The following is a 12,083-nucleotide window of genomic DNA, read 5'->3' as shown; positions in this document are numbered from 1 at the left end:
GCTTCTGAGAGCCTGGGGCGCCCCTCAAACTCTGCCCTCATAGGAGCGCATTACAGCTGCTGCGCTGTCTTCTGTCACACCTGTCCAACTCTCAGCCCCTCCTACAGCTGCCAAGGAGTAAGGGCCACAACCTGAAAGCATCAAGCATATCCCAAACCCTCTGGTTCCTCAGCGAGGACTTGACCTGGGAGCCACCCCAGCTCTGCGTACACGCAGTGCACAGCACCCACCTGGCTCGGGTTTCTTGCTCCCTCCTGCTCCCCTTGCCAGGCTGGATGAGCTTCTTCCCAACAGAAGGCTTCTGCAAGGACCACAGTGACCACCTGGCTGTCTGCCTCAGAAAATACTGAGTGAGGGTGAAGGAGCATTTCAGTATTTCATAGCTTTAATGAACCACTGCAATCAGAGACATAAAACAACTTTTGTAAATCTTTTTCACCTTTTTCTTTCAGGCGTCCCCATGAGCAGTGGTCTACAAAGGTAAAAATAAAACTAACATCCCTGGCAATGGTTTGAAATCATTTCCACAGCATGGAGAACATTCGATCATGGAGATTGTCTCTTGGATCATGTACATACAGGGACACTTAGATGCCTTCTGACAAAACAGCCGAACCCTTGGCAGCTTACACCCACATTTCCTGAGATATATCTGCAGGCCCTCCGATGTTGAGGTCAATTGAGAAGCTGAAATTACAAGGTCAGAGCTGTGAGAGTGCTGTCTGGTCAACGACTGTACCAGGAAGATCTTTGGCTTCTTGCTCCTCAGGAGAAAGACTGTGCCCAGCACATGCTGCGAATATCCATCCCAAAAATGTTCTTGCAATGTCTAAATAATATCATGCTACTCCAACTCCAAAGCTTATTTCTATAGAGAGACATTTGAAAAGCTACTTGTGGTTTGACAAAGTGCTTAAAAAGAAAACAAAACAAAAGTTTGGAAACAACCTGCATTGTTTATTTATTAAGTCTGAATCGGGAACTAATTTTGTTTCCCTGGCTTTTATATTCCTTTCTGCAGCTTTGGCACGGTTCTGGGATTTGTGTGACTATCTCCAAAAGATCACAATCACATTAAATTTAGGAACAAGTTTGTTCTTGTTTCTTCACCAGTTTAATTCACCATCCCTAATTTCTTAGCACTTGCTGAGATATGACTATATCCAGCCTTATAAATCTGAACATTTAAGTATGTCTGAATGAGAATCCTGACTTGGACTTACTTCCAGGCAGTTTTGCTGACATACAGATTCAGAGAGACCTGATCGGGTTTCAAACTTTTTCAGTTCTTTTTCTAAGATCAATACACATGCCAGACGTTTTGTGATTCACTCATCACTAATAAACAACCATTTTACTATTGCAAAACCTCATTCGGCTGCTATTTCCAATCCCTATCAGAAATGCTCCTTTAATAAACTCAATTCATGCATTTCGTCTGAATTCACAGGAGCTACCCCAGGGGTGATTTTGGACCAATGTATTTAATTTGTTTTGTGGGACAGAGGAACATTCCTTTCTCATATATGTGGTTTATTTGTGTCTATGCATTTTGCAAAGGAGAACTTAAGTCATTTAAGGAGCTAGCTCAGGGAATGTAAGGAACAACAAGAGGAAATTAGGGAAATTGATTATTTGGAGGGGCTGCTTTAAGCCCCAACAGAAGCTATTTTTTCTGAAAACTTTGTGAAGATCTTGCCCGTGCAGCATCTCAATGTATTCCCAGAAATTCCAGAAATGTTTAATCAGATATTTAGAATTTCCAGTATTAACCAGAAGTGCTGCCAGTGGAAAGTTGGACTTCTATCAACAAGACTTTTGTCTTATTAAGGCAGGTTTGCTGGTTGTTAAAAGGTGTTATTTCCCAGAATTTTATTAGGGAAGGGATGGAGAAGTGACAGCTCGTGGCACTTGTGTATTTTATAGGTATCCAGTAGTCACGAGCAAATCCCAAGTGAAATCTTCACTCCACTGACATTAATCGATAAACTCCTGGGCCTTCAATATGATCAAGGTTTTGTGCAAGTATCTCTGTATTTCACAGCCTCACAAACTGCCTGAGCTCATTTTGTGCAGTTGACACAGACTCAAGGCTAAAGGTCTCTGATTTAGCTGGGCAGGTTCACTCCTTCCTACTCAGTCAGTACTTCAGGTCACTGTATATTCATTGCAAATTGAGGGAAAAGTCTTTATGGATATTTCTAAGAATCCCATCGTCTTTTTAAGTGGGCCTGAATTGTTTTGGCAATGTAGCTTTCCATATGTATGTTCAAAAAAGCCTCAGAGCAATAAATTCAGGGTGAATATAGGATAGGCAGGCATTTGCTACCCAAGTACCAGCAATGTACCTGCTCTCTCTCGCTGTACTGTAATAAGACAGCATTACAGCTTTGCTATGAAGATTTGCTGACATATGAAATAGATCATGGCTGAGGGATGAGACTCAAAGCCAAAAGCATGCTGGAAAAGTAAAAAGGCACAGCATGCTCTAATGCAGGCAAGCCAAGGTGATGTTGGCTAACAGGAGTGCTTCCAGGTATCAAAACCCAGGAGCGAGCATCCCAGGGCAGGCAAGGTGAGAGTATCCAGTGCAGGAAGAGCTGCAAGCATTCATTCCAGGAGTTTTGCAAAAACCAAGGAGCTGCCTGTGCAGGGACTGATCATAGCATTCAACGAACAACAGGTTTTGACTCTTCCTGCAACTTCCATGCTCCATCCTGTCATGAAACAACAGAATGAGGCAACTGATAAACTCTCAGAGGCCAGCCTGAAGTTCTACATGCCCTTCCCAACCTGGAGACCTTGGGAATCAAGCAGTCCTACACGCATTAGTTCAACTAGATTGCTCGGGTGGCTTCCACAGAGGACAATGTGGCCATTCAGAGATGCTCTGCATTCTCTTCATTAAATAAAAGGGAGAATTTAAATAAAATTTAAATTAAATTAAATAAAAGGGAGAATCCTCCAGCAGGATTCTGAAGGCCTGAAACTCATTTAGTGGTTAACTGATTTCACTGTTTGATTGGAGAATAAAGAGTGTAAAGTGAATGAATCACTGCTGTGTTTGCTGCAGTGATTTTTATGGGCTACACAAATACACTGCAGTTGCAGCTTGTACATATGCACGATGCAGACAAGTGGTGAGCAGCCGAGCTTACAGCTGAGCAGCAGCACAAACTGTGTCACGTAGTTCCCTGGTGCCTTCTCTGGCCTCTCCTTACTGCCAAGAGGAGCTGGGCTTGGTGGCCACAGTTAAACCCCCAGACACAGTAGCTACACTGCTCCTTTACAAGCTGCTCTATCTTCAGGCTACCTTGTGATTTACCCACCTTAGGTAATGTATCTTCCTGTACTCCCTGGAGAATCTGTCCTGGAAGGCGCTGTGACAAGCTGGTAGCCAAACAGTGCAGCTCCAGGTGGCCAGGTCAAACAGCACCATCCCATGCTAGGCCAGCACTGGCGTGAGGTTCAGGGCTGCATCCAACGTAGGAAGTTTCATCATGAACAGGAACTCATTAAAGCCTTTCCATACTGAAACTTCATAAAATACAGGGTTGAGGGAGGTTTGGTTAGTTAATGATGGATTTGACCCAAGACCCAGATTATCTGGATAAAGGAAAATAAGCATTACAAAATGTATCTGCACTTTTACGAACTACAGCTTCCATCGCTAAGGGCCAAAAATCTTGTTAGGGGATAGATAGGAGTCACTGGCTTGTTATAACTGTAAATTATTCTCTGGTCAAGTGCTGTGTTTGCTGTGCCTAGCCCACGTGTGCAGAAAGGTGCCTATAACTTGGTGCTTGGCTGCAAAGACTGTGCAGAAAGGTACGGAGCTAGTTTGCTGATTTATTTCGCAGCTAAACCCTTAGGTCTCCAGGGTCCCAAATTATGGGCATGAAAAGCTGTGTGATAAAAGGCCTGAGAGACAGGGACAGGACACCTGCTTGGAATCTCGAGGGGCAGTACTCCCTTCTGGCTTTCTTAAGAAAAGAGGAATGTTTGGTCAATATATAATGGAGCATATTTGAAAGAGATCTGGCCTCTTGCAAGCCAACGTGGCTGCTCATCTGGGCAAGAGCCCTGGGATATGCTTTCAGTTTGCTCTAAGTTCTCTGGTGTTTGCCATTCACTTTTGGCCATCCCCAGACACCAGATCGAAGCAAAGAGCTCTTCAGTGTGGGGCCACAGTGACAAACAGGCATCAAGGGGTGACAGATGGCACTGGGGTAGAGGAGGCACACGATCCCCAGAGGTAGAAGAGCTGCAGCTTTTGCAAAAGGACATGGGCATACATGCAGAAATTAAGATGTCACTCTTTTTAAATAATTTAGTTGGAAGTAGGGAAAAATATTCTTGCAGTAACCTGTTCATAGGCACTGGCTAATTTAGCATTAAATCACATACTCTCCCTGGCACTGGCGCAGAGGAAGGTATTTCCTGAACAGCTCGTTTCAAGTTTCATTCATAGGTACTGTCTAAAATTAGATCCGCCACTTTCATTCAGGTCCAACTCCTTTGCCTAGTGTAACATTTTTTAGAAACAGAAACTCAGTTAAATGTGCTCCATCATCTGCACTATTCCCCAGGGTCTGCTGCATGCTGCATGTTGCACCAAGTGGAGCATCAGAGCTAAGCTGGCAGCAGAGGCTCACAAACCTGGGGCTCAACGCAAAGTACCTGCTTTTATGGTGACTGCAACTCAAAAAAGAAATGCTCCCTTTGACTCTGGGCAAAGCACATCCTGTGCCACAAAAATAAAGACTCAGAGGCCAAAGTCTCACCCGACAGACCGACTGTGGAGCCCTGACGTGCGGCCAGAGGATGCTCTTGCCTTGACAACATGGAGCTGGGAGCTTCAGGAGGCGTCAAACTACACGTCCCAAAATGCCTTACTACATATATGACTGGTTGAAGCCAACAGTGGGTTTCCACACCCCACTTGGTGTCTCCATCTACCATAGCACAGAAATGAAGAGCTAAAACCTGAGTTTAAAGGTATTTTGGTACTCACGCAGATTTAAGCCCCCCAAACCCCTTTGATAGTGGAGCTTTAATGGCTCCTGCCCTCATCATCCCAACATGGATGGGGGGCAGTGAAACCCAACCACCGAATGAAACAGTGTGAAGCACACCTCTCACCCAGAATTACAACAGCAATACCAGTGATGCAAAAAGTAATACCGAGCAGTTTAAACTCTTTCCTGTGTGTGAACACCCACCTACCCAGGGCACTTTTATCCCGATGCACTGCAGCCTACATTCAGTCAGGGGCCCAGCCGTGGCTGAAGCCCCCAGTGACTGTGGCGAGCACGAGGCCTCTGCTGCTCCCTCAGCATAAATTGCTGGCGAGCAAACAGCAAACAGCCGCTTTCTGGCAAAATTCACGAGACAGAGAGAGCTGCCTATTTTTAGCGCTTCTTAATTGTTTGAAAATCCATCTGGCAATGGCTGCTAAATAATTTAGCGTTTTGACCCATATGTCTGAGGCAGCAAGTAACATAATCCCCTGCTACAGCCTCACGAGCACAGCCATTTCAGCGAGCTCGATGCAGACCCCGAGCTTCAGAGGCCGCACCCTCCTGGCCGCGCAGGCCTGGTGTCCCCGGTCACCTGGGAGGGAGGTGGCTGGTTGGGGTCCTTCCAAAGCACGCAGAGAGAGGTTCCTCCGGCGGAGGACTTATCCTGCCTCGTGTGCAGGCACCTCTCTGAGGATGGGGCGCTTGCCCTTGACACACCTGCTTCATAGGTAGGCCAAAATTACAGCACAGATTGGAAGCTTAACCTTTAAGTCAAAGTCAGTTGAGGTTTTTGACCCCCATATCAGGTCAAGCCCCTCAGAGTCAGATCCAGACTGGGAAGTCACTGGGGAAGCTGCAGAGCTGGAACAGACGGAGCACACAGGGCTACGATGTAAAGCACCATTTCAGTTTATACACTCATAGACCTTCTGAACCATGCGTTTGGGAAAGTGCCACCTGCAGCGCAGCCCGCCTTCGGAGCCGCGCCGTGTGGCACACCAGGGCTCCCGCCCTGGCTTTGTCCTGGTATTCACACACCAATTGGACACAGTCGAGTGTCTGCTTTTGGGGGAATGTGTTTCTCTCGCATTTAACTTCAGATCTGAAAAGCATTCGCTTCCCTCCTCCCTTCCTCCTGGAGGTTCATGAATCACAGAGCCGCCAGACGAATGAGTCACCCGGCCAGTTTTTGGTCAAGCGTGCCAGTCTGGGAGGCTCTTCTGTGATCAAATGTGAGCGGGGCTGGCTTTGTTGGTGACTGGCCATGTGTTGAGTAGCGCAAACCTCTCTTCGGGGTCATCCCCACTCTCTTTGTAAGTTGTCTCCATAAGGTTGTAATTGCTCTTTTGTCAGGAAAATTTGTGAACGCATTAAGAGAGGGAGGCAGGGGAGAGGGTGAGGGGTTTCTGAGGACGGAGAGCTTCAGAGGGCTGCTCAGGAAGGCGGTGGCAGCCGGAGGAATTGTTCTCCGAGGTCTCAGTTCAGTGAGCTTGAACTTCCAAGCAGACCCGGCCCATCCCTCGCGCCTGTGAACCGTCCTGCAGGCCTGGGCCCACGGACCCTCTGGGGATCCCAGCAAAGGCAGCGCCCCGTCCCTCAAGCGTGCACATCCCTCCCAGATGGGAGCTAGGGGCTCCCCGCTGCTGGCCCATCTTCAGGGCCACTGCGGATCACGCACATTTTATTAAATGGAAATATGGCATGCTAAGAAACAGTTGCTTCGATTTATTCCCGAGAAGGAGATTTGAAATCTGCCACTCACTTGTCAAAATCTTTTTTTAGAAAGAGTAAATAGCTGAGGCTCCAGTCCTCCTGTGTTAAAATGCATAGCGGGGTCCTTTCCTGGCATTCAAAGTGAGTTTGATCTCCCTGGGAATCACGTACTTCATTATTGCTGCATTAGGCACGGGCTGTGCTCCCAGGAAGGCGGCGGGCAGGCGTCCCACCTGAGCGACCCGGCTCCCTTCTGCCTTTAATCTGCTCACTCAGGTCTGCTGGTGGAGGAGGCCTCCGGGAAGCAGCGGAACTGGTGAGGACTGGCAGCTCTTACTGCCCGTCTGGCCTGGCACAAGGGTGGTGCATTTAGTGCCGGCTCTGGAGGAAGCGCTGGAGTGTGCAGTAGCAGCTTGCTTTCAGCAGAAGGAGAGCAATACAAAGAGGGATGTGGGAAATGGGAAGAGGCGAAGGATCTTCGGCTAGATCACAAGGTGAGATCTGTGGCCTCACTTCATGCAACAATCTGCACCTTTCCCAAAAGTCATTTGCGGCCAAACTTCCCAAAGCTGCCAGAGATTCAAGCCCTATCCTCAAACAATTTGGGATATCTGAAACTGTGGCCTCTCTGGCACTTGGTCCCCGACCGATGGGCACAGGCTGATATCCAGCCCTTGGGCTCCCACCCCTAAGTCCAGCTTAGCTGGGAACAGCACAGCTCCTGCCTCAGATCCCCAACCTCCTTGTTCAGTGCTTTCAGAGGAACTCAGGAAGCACGGCTGTTCTAGCACTACCAAGGTAGCTCGACCAAGTATTTGAAATACTGAATTTGCTTAGTGTGAAAAACAAGGAGAGTTTATACTAGCAAGTGCAAAGATTACATTCTTGGTTGAAACCTTGAAAATACTCCTACAAAAGCAGAGTTTAACTAAATAACACCAAACGACTACACTGAACTTCTTTGCCAGCTATCACTTGCGATATTTTAGACACCACTCAGGTACAGGAGCCAAGGGTAGACTCAGCTTCTCTTCACATCCTGAACTTGGCCGTTCAGTTGTACCTCGAGGTTTAATCGTCAGACCTCTTCCCCTGCCCATCCCTTCTCCTCATTGACCCTCACTTCCCCACCAGAGCCCTTCTGAGCAACTCCTTGTACCCTCTGCTCAACACAGCTCCTCTTTTCTTTCCTCTTCTCATACTGCACTTGACTCTGCTGCCATTCCTGGGCTTTCTCCTTCCTCCTCTCTGAGGGTTGCCCAAGTTTTTATTTCTTAGCACATTCCTTCTAGCGTAAGTGGTCTTTTTTACTGCAACATTGTAAAGACTTCATAAATCATATGTCCTAACAATCACTCTGTATACATTTTATCTAGCCCACAATCTCTAGTTTGCCTTTAGCACATCCCATAGACCGCAGATAACACACTACTCATCTAGGCAAGAGATCTGATAGCAGGAGTGCTTAGCCTACATCCTCTTGCTCTTTGTCCCTTCCTGCCACCTTTTCTTAGCTGTACGATCTTTGGCCATCACCTAGACCTGGAATAACTTGGAATGGATTTTTCAAAACTGTTCATATGCTGATTATCAGTGTTTCTACCTACTCCAAAAATTTGGGGCAGTTATCCCATGTTTCCCACAACCAAGTCTGCTCTTCTCCTTACCACCCTTTATACCCCTTCTCTATCTACCAGACATGCTCACTTATTCAAGACAGAAATTAAACATACATATATAAAAGTATATATGAATAAAATGAGCAAATATTCCCCAATCTGCATATTTTACACTCTTGGGACCAGGCAGAACTAGTACGATAGCACTGATTGTATTTTTCACAGGCCCCCAGAAGACTCCAAGGCTCTCCTCCAGCATGCAACAGTGCCAAGTGCATTTTCAGTAATATCCAGGTAGTACTGAAGAAATAAAAATCCCTCTCCCTTCCTGACCTTCCCTGGAATATCTACTGAGATGGGAGTCCTGCCTGCCTGCCTCTTCCGCTCCAAACGCGAGCTCCTTATCAGTCTGCCAGTCCATTTATCTAATGCTGTTATCTCACTGTGATGGCGTACGAACTTTGTACAAGCTTAGCAGCAATACTGGAGTGCCTACAGGACTCGTGAACAAACTAGATCTTTTCCATGTTTTGTCTAGAATTGAATGAAATACTAAAGAAAATGATGAAAACTAAATACCTGAACATTGTTCACTGCCCAGAAAGAAGGATGAAGTACCAATGGGCTAATAACACTTAAGTATGTAACCACAAAAAATGATGCACCTTTTTGCATTTGTTTTTTGACAACAATAAGGTGAGTTTCACTGGCAAAACTACTTGTAAAAAGATTACTTAAAATCATACATAGGAGTAATCACCAAGTATGGATTGTAAATTGCATACACAGAATTAATCATACAAGTAGGAGTACATATCCTCCAAGATAAAGGACATTTTGTGATTGACTTGGCCAATCACCATAAAACAACATAGCAAAGATATTCATGAATAATCCACCTGGATTAATTCAAGGACATGTCTGCCAAATACTTTATGGAAATCAAAAGATACTTGTAGACATTTAATGAGCAGAAAAGAAAGACCACATTCCCTCAATAGACTAATTCTGCACATCACATGATCCTCTCTCTTCTGTGAACTGGTGGTGTCTCCTTGTGTTACGCATCAGAAGTTTCCTGGTCACCATTCAAAGAAGTCAAAAGGTTGGTCCCTATTTCAGTAACCTCACAGGCATCATTTTTTACCACCCACTCTATGGCAGCCGGCAAAAATGAAAGATGCTGCAAAAGCAGTATCACTGAATATTCTCCTGAGCAAAAATCTAACTTCTGAGTCTTAGAAATTAAAATAAGAAGATAAGCCATTTTTCAAAATGGTTTCTGTCATTTCTCTATGAATACTGGCAGAAGGATCAAGCCCTGTGTCCTGGCACAGATACCATACCACTGATTATTTCTGCCTATTGCTGCTTAGCATTCACAATTATTTTCCCCTCACCTACTCATTCAAAACAAACATTTAAAATGCAAAGACTAGACATCACACGAACAGGAGAGAGACTCGAAATTACTGATTTGTAATGAGTGCTAATGAAGGCTAAAGGGATGGCAACTTGGGGTGCCTGAGAACCAACAGTGAGTTTGGGAGCAGCACAGCAAGCCCATGTAGACAGTCTGGGGAATCCAGCTGCAGAGAAGGTTGGAAGACCAAGCCAGATGTTTCACCACTTCCTTATATCACATTCATGTGCAAAGTATGAGAAGAAGAAAAACAAACAAACAATCAAAACCACATTGTAATGAACTGATTTGCCTAAGGAACTATTCTGCGCTGAACGCAACGCAAACGTCTTGCCCGTGCGACAAGCACCTCACAGCCATGCCTCCAGTGCTGCGCCACTTCCTCTGTCCTCTCCTTTCACCCTGTACTGCAGAGGCCACTCAGGACTCTCCGGGAGATCCTGGGTTTGCAGTACTTCATTATTTTCTCAAGTCTTTGGCTTTAGAGATTCAGGAGCGATCCAGAAAAGCTTCCCTTGAATCAATTTCAATTAGTTACTAAAAGGACACCACAAGATTTTCACCTTGAACTACATTCTCTAAGCTCACTTTTCTACAGAAGAGCATCTTTGTCATTGTTTTTTTCTATTTACTGTAAAACTCCAGGTGAAAGGCAGTTTGACAACTCTGAGATTAAAAGTTTATGAAGACAGAGCTCTGCACACGAGCCAAATAAAACTTGCTTTAAGAAATACTACCTACACCAGGGAAACTTTTAGTACTGCCTGCCTCCTGTCTAGTGATTATCTGCTTCTTTTTTTTTTTTTAAATTGCATTTCATTGTTTTATCACTATTTACACACACACACACACAAAAAAAAAACTATGGCAAGAGTGAAATACAATAGTTGTTGTATGAATGTATTCATATGAATGTCAGCCTTCTTTACATTTACCTTTTCTTTCGGAAAAGGAAATACTCAGAGCTTCATCTGAGAGTAAGAGAAAATCATACTTAATGGTGTTTAATGGCATCTCTGGCTTGAAGCATCTTCCATCATTTACTCAGAAATATTTAGGGATGTTCACTGACACAAGCTGTACATTCCTGATATCTTCCTTCTTAAAAAAAATCCTAGAAATGTACACTAATACAAAATTACAAAGATGTGCCCTCGCTTCCCAAGGATCACAACACAATTCCATCTCTAACACCTCTTCTGGGCTGACATTTGGCAGCAAAGATTTCAGCCTTTGATTACTGATCCACGTGGCTCTGTGCAGGGAAGATTATGCAAGTGCCAAATGACATCAGCTCAGCTGAAGGCCCCAGATTTTAGCCGCTTTCCAAAAAAATCTCCATTGTCCCAGTTCAGGCAAGACTGAAATGATGATCAGCATCTACAGCTTCTACTGAGCACAAAATTGAGCTCCTAACTCTGTGAGGAGGGGGTCTTTCTAATTTTCAATCCAAATCAGCTGGCATTGCTAGGTGGACAAAATAGTTTGCTTCATTTTCAGTTTGCAGCTCTCTCACTCCACAGCTTTCAAACATGACTGTTGTTTTTGTTCTCCAAGCAGGAATACTTAGAACAAAACACCACCAGTCATATTCCCTAATATACAAAATTAAAAAGTATCTTCCAATGGGAAAATAAGGGAAAAAAGCTACTTATCTGTGAATGTCACATGGATCAAATATCTTCCTTATTTTATGACTGAGCTCAGAGTTGGCAAACCATCTCAGAAGCTTTGGACATGAAAGTGAAGCAGGATGTTCTGGGGGAAGAGAAGACAGAAAATATTTAGCAATTGTCAACTGATCTCCTTATTGCAACTGTTAACTGATGCACTGCAATTGTTGACTGCTAGGAGATACAGAGAGACCTTTATGAAAGAAAGTGCTATTGCTGACTAGAAACTGAATCTCCTTAAGAGGTAACAGAAACACCTCCAGAATGCATTCATAGATATTAAGGTCACAAACAAGCTCTTGACTGCTTATTGTTAATGAGTCAGACAGATGAAAATATGCAAAATAATTGTTGCCAGTGTACAGCCTTTCTTCTGTCACCAAAAATTTTACTGCATCCAGACTGTGCTCAAAAGCACTCATGAGACGAACCTCACCATCCAACAGACGGTCATGAAAGTCACTTCTAGTAAATTCATTTTCAAATCCTTGGTCTTTACCTTTCTCTAAAGTCTTTACCTGACTGTGGAAGACGATTACAACATTTGAGCTAACAGCAGGGTAAATCCTGAAGTTCCTCAAGTGATTTATTCAGTAGCTGTTTCAGTAAAACTAAAATGTATTTCTGGATCTTT

At 44.7% G+C, this 12,083-nt stretch overlaps 1 long non-coding RNA gene across 17 annotated transcripts in view; it reads right to left on the bottom strand.

The window, feature by feature from the left end:
- LOC106034388 (uncharacterized) overlaps positions 1–11,599 on the bottom strand; it is a 57,704-nt gene extending 46,105 nt beyond the window's left edge. For 5 of the 17 annotated variants that reach the window (XR_007163639.2, XR_007163643.2, XR_007163636.2 and 2 more), the window contains exons 1-2: positions 3,330–11,595; positions 231–396 (exon numbers count right to left, since the gene is read on the bottom strand). This is a non-coding gene — a long non-coding RNA (uncharacterized lncRNA). Of the gene's footprint in view, positions 1–230; positions 397–439; positions 688–3,329 lie in introns of all 17 variants that reach the window. The other 12 variants (XR_007163641.2, XR_007163644.2, XR_001206005.3 and 9 more) reach the window with 9 other exon arrangements.
- Positions 11,600–12,083: the final 484 nt, after the last annotated feature.

This window comes from Anser cygnoides, chromosome 14 (genome assembly GCF_040182565.1).
Source record: "Anser cygnoides isolate HZ-2024a breed goose chromosome 14, Taihu_goose_T2T_genome, whole genome shotgun sequence".
Lineage (NCBI taxonomy): Eukaryota > Metazoa > Chordata > Aves > Anseriformes > Anatidae > Anser > Anser cygnoides.
Note: the sequence above shows the minus strand (reverse complement) of the source record. Positions and strands in the feature narration are given on the sequence as shown.